Source organism: Phoxinus phoxinus (genome assembly GCF_949152265.1).
Source record: "Phoxinus phoxinus genome assembly, chromosome: 14".
Classification (NCBI taxonomy): Eukaryota; Metazoa; Chordata; class Actinopteri; order Cypriniformes; family Leuciscidae; genus Phoxinus; species Phoxinus phoxinus.
The window spans coordinates 8,252,857-8,262,753 of NC_136889.1; the positions used below are offsets into that span (position 1 = coordinate 8,252,857).

General features: G+C 39.1%; 1 protein-coding gene across 3 annotated transcripts in view; it reads right to left on the minus strand.

The window, feature by feature from the left end:
* Positions 1 to 9,503, minus strand: part of lzts2a (leucine zipper, putative tumor suppressor 2a) — a 53,470-nt gene extending 43,967 nt beyond the window's left edge. Inside the window, exon 1 of one of the 3 annotated variants that reach the window (XM_079635188.1) lies at positions 8,881 to 9,503. The gene's annotated coding sequence lies outside the window, so the exon portion shown is untranslated. The remainder of the gene's footprint in view (positions 1 to 8,880) is intronic. The other 2 variants (XM_079635190.1, XM_079635186.1) reach the window with 2 other exon arrangements.
* Between the last annotated feature and the right edge of the window lie 394 nt (positions 9,504 to 9,897).

Consider the following 9,897-nt stretch of genomic DNA (forward strand, 5'->3'; position numbering starts at 1 on the left):
CCAAAATGAGAAAAAAGCCTTGCATTTATCTGCCCAATGTGATCATGACATTGATAAATTGTTGTAGTGCAAGAATAAAGTGTTAGCTGACTGTTGAGAAAATTAAATGTCTCAAAATATTTATGTAAGTAATCCATGTGTGATTTTATGTTAAAGCAACACCAAGGAACTTTTCCTCTGCGGTCGCCCTACAGGTTGGAAGCGGAATTGTCCATTACCACTGTCGTAAATAATTTAGCCTAAAGTATGATGTATTGCGACATCAGAAACGAAGAAAAACTAAATAATTACTATTGTAACGCTTGACGTAAAGCAAGTCAAATTTGTAGTTTTCTTATGTCTCATTAGAACTACAGAAAACGCGACCCGATCTGGCAATCTCATGGCACTTTTCCATTACCAGTACCAGCTCAACTCGACTCGACTCGCTTTTCGCTCCGTTTTCCATTGCAGATACAGTAGTACCTCCACAATAGTACCTGGTCGTCATAGCGACGCCACAGGAAACTGCCGTGACTTAATCTTCTACGCGACACACACCCGCTACCCACACACACAGGGCAATGGAGGAAGTGTTTTACATAATATTAGTAATGGGTATATCACGCAATCTCTGGCCAAACTATTTAAAAATGGCGGAGTTATTCAGGATACTCCGTCTGGCGCGTGCAATGATGACGCAGTGAATAGTGATGATTCTCTCTGACTAATCAGCAGTCTGCCTTGTTTTCACGTCACATTTTAGTATCGCCTCAGCTCGCTCAGAACCTTTGTGGGAGGCGATACGAAAAAAAGTATCTGGAAGCAGGTACAGGTACAACTTTTACACAATGGAAAACCAAACAAAGGCGAGCTGGTACTGTTTAGTGGAAAAGCGGCTTTACATAGTGTGGTTATAGCAGATAAAGGACTGCAAAGCGGAGGCATAAGTGCCTTTCACCTTGTTAGGACTTGATGAACCACTGAAACGATTTTGGAAACATAATTTTAAGGTAAAAAAATCTTCCTTAGTGTTGCTTTAAGGTAGACTCCCATTTCTTTCTACATGGACCATAGAAAATCAATCCTGCTCTATTAGGACAAATGATAAGAGTCCCACAAAAATGATAATATGTGAAATAAACTACTGTACTCAAATGGTCCTTGGAGTACTAAACGAGAGACAGTTCGGATCTAAAACAAATACACACACATTACTGATTCCTCCATTAACAGAGCAGCAGCATCAGACCTGTCCCTAAAAATAAGTTAAGAAGACAGAGCGCTTAAACAGCATGAGGGAAAAAAATATATAATCAACCTTACCATGCATTTAAATCAAGAGTATTGAGTGGAAATCTGCCTGCCCCCATCACAGCTTTATATGACAGCTCGTCTCAGCCATGAATGCTGTGATTCAGAAAGTCTCCTGGAAATGTTAGGGAAGTTTTTTGGACAAGGTGGTTGTAGTGACATAAATCAGAGTTATGGAGTGGGAGGAGAGGTTTAGTGTTTGCGTTGTTGAGGAGAGGGGTAATAAAATTACTGTGGGGCTTGAACTGAACCCCAGAGCTCACAGGCGGAGCTGCGAAAACATCAGCAGCCAAACAGACCATTCCTCATCTCCTGGCTCCAATGAAGACACAGCCAGAGGGTGGACGCCACACCACAGAGAGAGGAAAAACAACTATTCCTCTTCTTTTTCCAACTGTCTGCACTTATGGTAATTATGTGAATACCGGCAACATTCATAGAGACAATTTATTTTACACCCCTACTTTCTTTTCATTTTGGAATGGGAAAACACACGAGAGAAAGAGAGAAAGAGAGAGAGAATGAGAATCAGCTGATGGAGGGGGCTATAGAGGGAACAGCACCACAGGCGATCTGGCAGAGTCATTCACTAAACTCCATCCACATGGAGCTCACAGTAACTCTTCCCACAATTACACTAAGTGCAAAATTTCTCACACACACACACACACACACACACACACACACACACACACACACACACACGCACACACACGCACACGCGCACACACTATATGTCGATGCTGGTAAAGTTTATTTTATTTTATGGGATATGAGGAACTTTACCTTTGGGAAATGGATGTATGAACCACAAAGTCCTGAGTTTTCAGCTTTTTAGGACTAAAGCTTCAGAGAAGTATGGAGTTGTGTATAGAGTGCCACAGGGATGACATCATTTTGTAGGCCAATCCGGAAATTATTATCACCCTGGTTCCTTCGACAAAAACCCAACAGGAGTTTTACATTGGCTTTTGGATAATTGCAGAAAATAAGCTCTGTGACCAAGTTTATGAATCTTGCATGTTTTGTTCATCAAGATGTTCTTTACAAATTACACAACAATCCCAAAATTCCAACTCGTTTGTGGGTTTTAGGACTCGTTATTGCTGTATTCTATTGCAAAGGTAAGAACAAAAACATTACTGGGTATAGGCCTATGCTCTTTTTCAGACTGACTAATATCGTGTGCTGGCAAGAATGTCACACTGAACCTAAAGTTACTGTGTGAAAGTGAATTGTCCAATTCCGATATCTAGAGACTGCAATCTCAGTGCTTACACGTTTTTGGATCAACATCATTGGACCTCACTGACTTTCAAAATATATAAAAAAAATATACAAATAGTTACAGAACACATTTTAATTCTGTTTTAATTATTAAAAACTCTTTAACACAATATTTAGTAAAATGTTAAACATAAAAATGGTTAATTATACCCTGAAAAACAGCTAATGCCTCAGTTGAAATAAAGTGGGTTTGACCAATGCCATTATAAATGGGCAAATATTGGCAGATTAATCAGGCTAATAAATCACACCAAATGAGTTCAGTTATTAGTGGAGTAACAGTGGATATATAGCATGCATATATGGATTTATAAAGTGATGGCAGTTACAGAGAATTATGAAGGCAAATGTAAATGTAGTCACATGCAGATTCCAAAAATTATTTGTCGCTTAGAATCTCATATAAATTCACTTCAAAAAACAAACTGAAGAACGAGCAAATCAAGATTTCAAACTTTAATTGTGTGCTAGTATAGGACTTCCCAAGTAAAGTCTTTTTACACAATGCATCAGTGTAAGCCAATGGAATGTCAGAAAATTTGTGCTTAATTTAATGGGACCTCAACATTCAGATCTGCTCGTTACTCTTAAACACTGTCATCCTGCCAAATGCTTGCTCCACATCGGTCAACACATTCCAAGCTGAATACTTGCCTGTTATGGATGCTTCTGATTCAACATGCCCTGTCTGGACGAAGTGGTCATAATGGACAGCACTGAGACAGTATTGTATCTGCTGGACCATCTCCTGACACTCTGACCTCATCTCATTACCTTCACAGATGCCTGGGATCAGCAGAGATGAAAACGGCCATTGAGAGAGGTCAATAACAATGCTACAGTCACTCAGGGCTTTTTCAGATTAAGTGTCTCTATATCGCAGACGCTAATAAGTCTGTCTGTCCACCATGTGAGATGGGGGTGGTTAAGGACACAAAATGAGGGCTGTTTAAGTTGCATTGCTATGCTGCGTGGACATAATCCCCTCACAAAACAAGGCAATCTAAGCCTACACGGCTCTTTGGAGATGCCTGAGAGACTGCCGTCATGGTTCAGCATGACTGGACTGAGCATAAGCCCTCTGGTTTATGTAGCCTAGCATGATGTGCCAAAGACAAGAGACGCATTATTCCAAACTATCTGCAATTTATTAACCTGAGGTTCGGATGCATCCATCAATAACACAAGTGACAAATTCCACTAAGGATTGATTTCAGGATTATCTTACATAGCTGGTAAGAACCATCAAGGAGGACATCAATATAAGATTTCTTCATCTCTATAATTGATTTGCTATCTAAAAAAAAAAGGCTGTTGTCTTCCCTTTTGCCTAATAGGAGAACTTCAACACCCATAATGCACTAGGCATGTTGCCATCCAAGGCCACACTCACCAGTCTGTTACGATATGCTTACCATTCAAATACCGCGTTGCTTTAGTAGGAAATACTACTTAGCAAACCATTAGTCATAATAGTTTTGACTTGCATTGTCTCTGGGTTCAAGAATTCAAAGAGTAAACATTTAGCAGGAGTGAGTTACTTTCAGTTGTAGCTTGTTGTAGGGCTAAATGCTTCAAAGAATCATAAATACAGAGAGAACACTGCAATGGAAAATCAGAGAAAAACAAACTCAGTTTCGATAGTAGTCTTTCGATTTGACTGTCTGTGGGCAGGAATACAAAAATGTGGAAGTATAATCTGTAGTTTTCACACAAGACCTGAAGCTGTCAAAAGGTGTTTTGCGTTATCTGGACTTTTGCTGACAAGTAAACAGGAATTTCTCGGTCAAGGTAACATGGAGAACGAGTAAACATTGTTAATTTACAAATACTACCAACATTCAATACAAAGCAGGTTGAAAATCATCTAAATTACAATTTAAGATCTCAGGATTGGTAGATTATACTTAATTTTACTCAAAAATATGACAATAAATTTCAGTGTAGGAATTAAAAACATGTTCATCATAGGGATATACTGAAAAAAATGGCAACAAATGTTATTATTGTTGAATGCTAACTAAAATGTGTTCATTTAGCCTGTTGGATTGGTCTTTTGAGAGGTGGGTGTTGACCACACACACACACACACACAAACTGTGTACGTGTGTTTGTGTGTGTGGTCAACACATGCAAGAGAGGATTAGAGGGTCAGTCTGTATAAATGGTGATGACATACTGGTAAAACATCTTTGCCTCCAAACACAAATCTCAGCCTTTCTTCCTTGCTAAAACAAATTGCAAACTTGGCATTCCTCTACCCTATTGCGCTCTTGAACTAATGTTTACACACCTAATTACAGATCAGAGGTTAAAATGCAGGCGCGGTTAACGGTTGTAAAGCAGGAAACTCTGGCATGTCACACAGTTTGCTTGTTTGTAGTCAGTGGGAGTTGCACTGGACAAGCCAGCAGCACAGCAGAGAGAGGTGAGAGTCAGAGCGGCTTGTCTCCTATAATAACTCACCTCACTATGGGACGCGCTGTGCAGTGAAAACAGTTGTGAGCCGAGGACCCCTGTGTCGCATCAGCTTGGAGACTTAGATGGAGAGAAAGTTCTGCATGCTTTACATCTCTTGCCGGCCAAAGATCATAAATCAAGGGACGTACAAAAAGGACAGTGTTTTCATAATATTTCTCTCTCAGTGTGGGGGTGTACAGATTTGCAGAGCTTTTTGACGGGGCAGATTCCTGACTAATGGAAAGCAGGCTAAGCACAAGATGCTGCACTAGTTCAGTGAGCCGTTGGTGCACCATATATCGGTGGCCAAAATATTATTCTTTAGAACATGGGATAATTCTCTCATCATACAAATGGCCAAAGTACGCTATCATACTGGACACATTACTGGGAATCACGTCTTGCTGCTCATCAGACCTCAATGGGTAATGAAGGGGCATCTTTGGGGGAAGAGCTAACAGCCTGTCACTATCATTGTGCTAACTTCACTCTCTGAGGTCAGTAGCAGTGACGCCTGGGTACTCTGCTTGTCCTCAACATCACAGCGGCCAGCACTACTGACATCTTGACTATGGATTTAGCAGAATAATGGCTCCTCACAGCTCTCATTATCACAACCCATTCAATCACTGCGTTTGATTAATTTATTCTGTGTAAACGAATCTGTATATGAACAGCGTTTCTGCCTAAATTAAAATTGGCCAGTGCTCTGTGATAGATTGAAAATGAGAAAATCCAATCAACAGCCACAGAGAGACCTATTGCCCAGAGCAATGCAGATAATACTGTTCCTATTTGTAAAGAAACTTTATCCATGTGACATATTAGTAGAAATAGAAAGACAATACCAAGAAAACAGAGCTGCATACATTGATTTACTCTCAGGAATATTAATGGTTGGCTCCACCCCCAGCATGATACAGATCAACTGCTTCCATAATCCATACACCGCACACAGAGACCCATAAATAGACACATACACTTATGCATATCTCAGCAAATGAGCCTGCAAGAGGGCAGCCTTAAGAACACTTGATCTACTGTCAGGACTCCAGTCACGTAAAAACACAATTCTTCATTGAAAACATAGACAGCAAAGTCTTGGTGAATTTAATAAATGGCTACGTAAGAGCAACTAAATCAAAGATTTATGGTATTCTCTGAGCCAGCACTGAATTTTTCCCACATTGAACATATCAGAGATAACCTCATAAATTTGGTGCTGCTAGCATGTTGGAGAATCGATGTGCACTTCCAATCAAGACAAACACGGCAGGCAAGGTTATAGAGCGATGCCTGCCAAAAGCCATCCAACGTCCTATGAAAATTACAAACTCTATCTCCATTGATATGATGCCAAATTCATTAAAACAGGTGCTTTGTTCATTCTATATCTCTATATTTGTCAAATTAAACACCATAGGAGGTAAAATGAGAACTGATTCAGTGAGTCTGTCAATGCAGTTGGTTAAGTTCAATGATCTTGTAATGTATATCATTTGACCAAGTGATCAGTGATTCCCACACACTGTCAGCAACAGCTGGGCATTCATGCTGTAACCAGGCTTCCAGCACATTGACTTGCCTCTCTTCACACTATAAACACTCTGACAGCTCCTGTGAGTGATTCCCCTCCGCTTGACTCATAAAAGCAGTCTGTTGATATTAAACTGCCTGCACTTGTGAAATTATAAAACTACGTGCGATACAACAACAGAAATGTACAGCATGCAAAACAGTTTTCTCTTGGGAAGAAAACTATATTGGCAGAGATATTTTGGTACAATTTATACTTCATCTTTCTCTGTGGAAATGGTTTATATTATTCAAAAATAATTTTTAAATTGACCCCTGTAGCTAACTTCATGGCCTAAAATTAAATACAGCTGGCAGGATAGTTTGTTAAATGTATGTGAAATATTTAGGATGGAACTGGGTGGGTGAAACGGTTATGAAATATAACTTATTCACCCACCCACATCTATCCTAAATATTTCCAGTGGGATGCCAGAAAGCAGCTGGGTACGGAACGGACCATGTGAAGTGCCAGGATTCAGAGTTTCAGTATGTAGGCATTGCCAGTGGAGCAGATAAGACCCTCCAAATCACAACGATGGCTACAAGCAACGGTGCATGAATGCAGCATATCCTGTTTCTCACAGACTTTAGGCTAAAGCCCTCAAAAATAAAGATAAACTGCTAAATATGTTTCACAATAAGACTGAAAGTCCAGAGAGACTTCGTTGACAGTGTGAAGAATGTCTTTATTACAGCAGAATCGTATAGTGTAATATTTGATATTCTACAGATGGGGAGGTGGGGGGGGGGGAGATGGGGGGCATTAAGGGACTTTGTGTTTTCAGTTAGTAAAATCTCAGAGAATCATATGTTGAGAAGAAACAGAACTCATTTGCTGAGTGTGTTGAGCATGACAGCTAAGTTGGTCAGAGTTAAGAAGACGGATTCTTTTTTTTCTTTTTTTAACTGGTCTTCGTCTTCAGTTTTAAGTTGTTCCAATGATTTGCAAAATAGAATGTTTTACTGATTTACAATTTGACTAAGAATAAAAACATTGCTTTACAATTAACACAACATGTACCATAACTCTTGTCATCTAGCGCAGCACATAAAACAAATGCTCACAGACATAAAGCTGGCTGTGAGAAGCTGCTACTAACTAACATACTGAAGTTATAGTATGTGGGTGAATGTCACAAAACTTTCTAGAATATCACTGACAATCAAAAAAATAGAATTGAGAATAATTGGAAAAATTTACAAAGACCCTTAACACCGGCAAAACCCTTGGAAGCAAACTGTTTTGTGAAAAACACACTGAATTCATTCTCATATAAGATTAACAAGGTACAATTATCACTAGTCAAAGGTGCAATGGTGAGATCTGAACCTAATAAACTACAGGGATAGTGTTAAATATAAAAACTCAGAGCTATTTAGACAATGTGTCTCCAGGAGGGACAGTCCATATGCTGTAATTAAAAAACACACTGGGATGCCATAATTACTTTTGCAGGGATAAATTGGTGTCTGTCCGAATTTAACATAATTATGACCTTTGTAAGATAAAGCACCCATCACTTCACTCTCACAGCCAAACAAACAGCAAAAACAACATGCATAAGCACAAATGAAGATGAACTGAGATGAACTTTATATTTTAGAAATCAGAAAGAGGGTAAAATCTACAAATGCTGCTGCAATGCAACGCTTTACACGTTAAAGAAAAGTGAAAAGGTCAATAATGAAGTTTAACTTTTAATCTTAGCCTACTTCATTTTTAGTGAGATGCTATATGTTAGCATCAGTTGTTGTTACTATTAAAGTATTATTAAAAACTGGGTATCTCATAAATAGGTAGCCTATAGGCTATGTATGTTTTTAAATCTGCAATAAGAACAAGCAACACAAATATATGAAATTCCCATAGAATTTCAATGCCATTTTTTTTTACAAAAACAAAACAATAATGCAATTGTCACTTGCCGCAATGTAGCCTAAATAAGTAAATGATAAAGTATATATGCTACTAGCCTACTGTATAATGAATACAACATGTCACTTATAGAATCGTACGTTAGCCTAGCCCACTAATAAATAAGTAGGCTACTACTATAGTCAATTGTTAAGTAAAAAAAAAAAACAAGGTCGTCAGTAGCCTAGTAACTAAAAGTAGCCTACTTGCCTACTGTGAGATAGCCTACAAATATAGTATGGTTAATTAGTTATAAGCAATGCATGTTAAAACAAAACTTACAAAATAGACAAAGCATATGTAACGCTGTGAGCTCAAACTTTTTAAAGAAGATTTAAGTCACTCACTGTTGACTACGTGAAGAGCGCTTGAGCAATAGAGTCCATAAAGAACCTTCTGAAGAAACAGCGTCCTGCCTCCAAAGGCTGGTGAAGTTCACGCAGATCTGAGCCGCCGTTTCTCTTCTCTAAAGTAGGACAAACTCCCGTAGCTGGAGGTTAATAGGCTACACGGAGCCACTGCATATCTCAGCGTCCATCCTGCTGGAAGTGACTGCTGCAAACTGCCTTGAATTCCACTGCAAACTGCCTTGAATCCCGCTGCTCCCTTTCCCTGTCCCTGCCCCCCTCGCTCCGAGTCCGCACTGGCCCGCCGCTGGCAGAAGCGCGAGAGTGAGCCTCACATTCGGTCCCGACCGCTGATCTGGAGCGACAAGCTGTAAGGCTATGGGAGAGTGGCCACGTGCGGGGGGCTCGCGACGGACGACACGTTCAAGTTCACGAAGCAACTTGAACTGTCTTGTAATTTATGGTGAATGTCGAACCAACAGTAAACAGGCACTGCTGAGTGCTGAATGGATACATTAAATAGCCTACTGACGCTAAAGAGTCGACCACAATAAAATTTCGTAGGCTATATAAAAATGTGTCATCATGATCAACTGAAAATGTAGAGGGAACCCCCAGGCCCCACTTTGTCAGAATTGTTGTATCTTTAAATAACTATACAATTTTGGCAAGGTCAAATTAAGTTCACATAAGGCAACTTGTAAGTCCAATATCCAATATTTGTTAACCAAAACAATTGTTTGATATTTTTGTTATCTTTTACATTTGCAGCTTCATGAATTATTTTATGTGTCATAATTGTTTTACTGTGTAAATTTGCTGGAAAATAAAGGCTACCGAACACTGCAAAAAAATATATTCATGATTTATCACGGTTTTCTTTAGTCAAATAAACTTAAAATTGTAAGGCAACCAAGTTACTTTTTTTAAGTTAAACCAACAATATTTTTTTTTACAGTGAGGCTTTTCTTTTGTAATCAAGAATTTTGCCTTGATTTTCAAAAACATATCCATCCT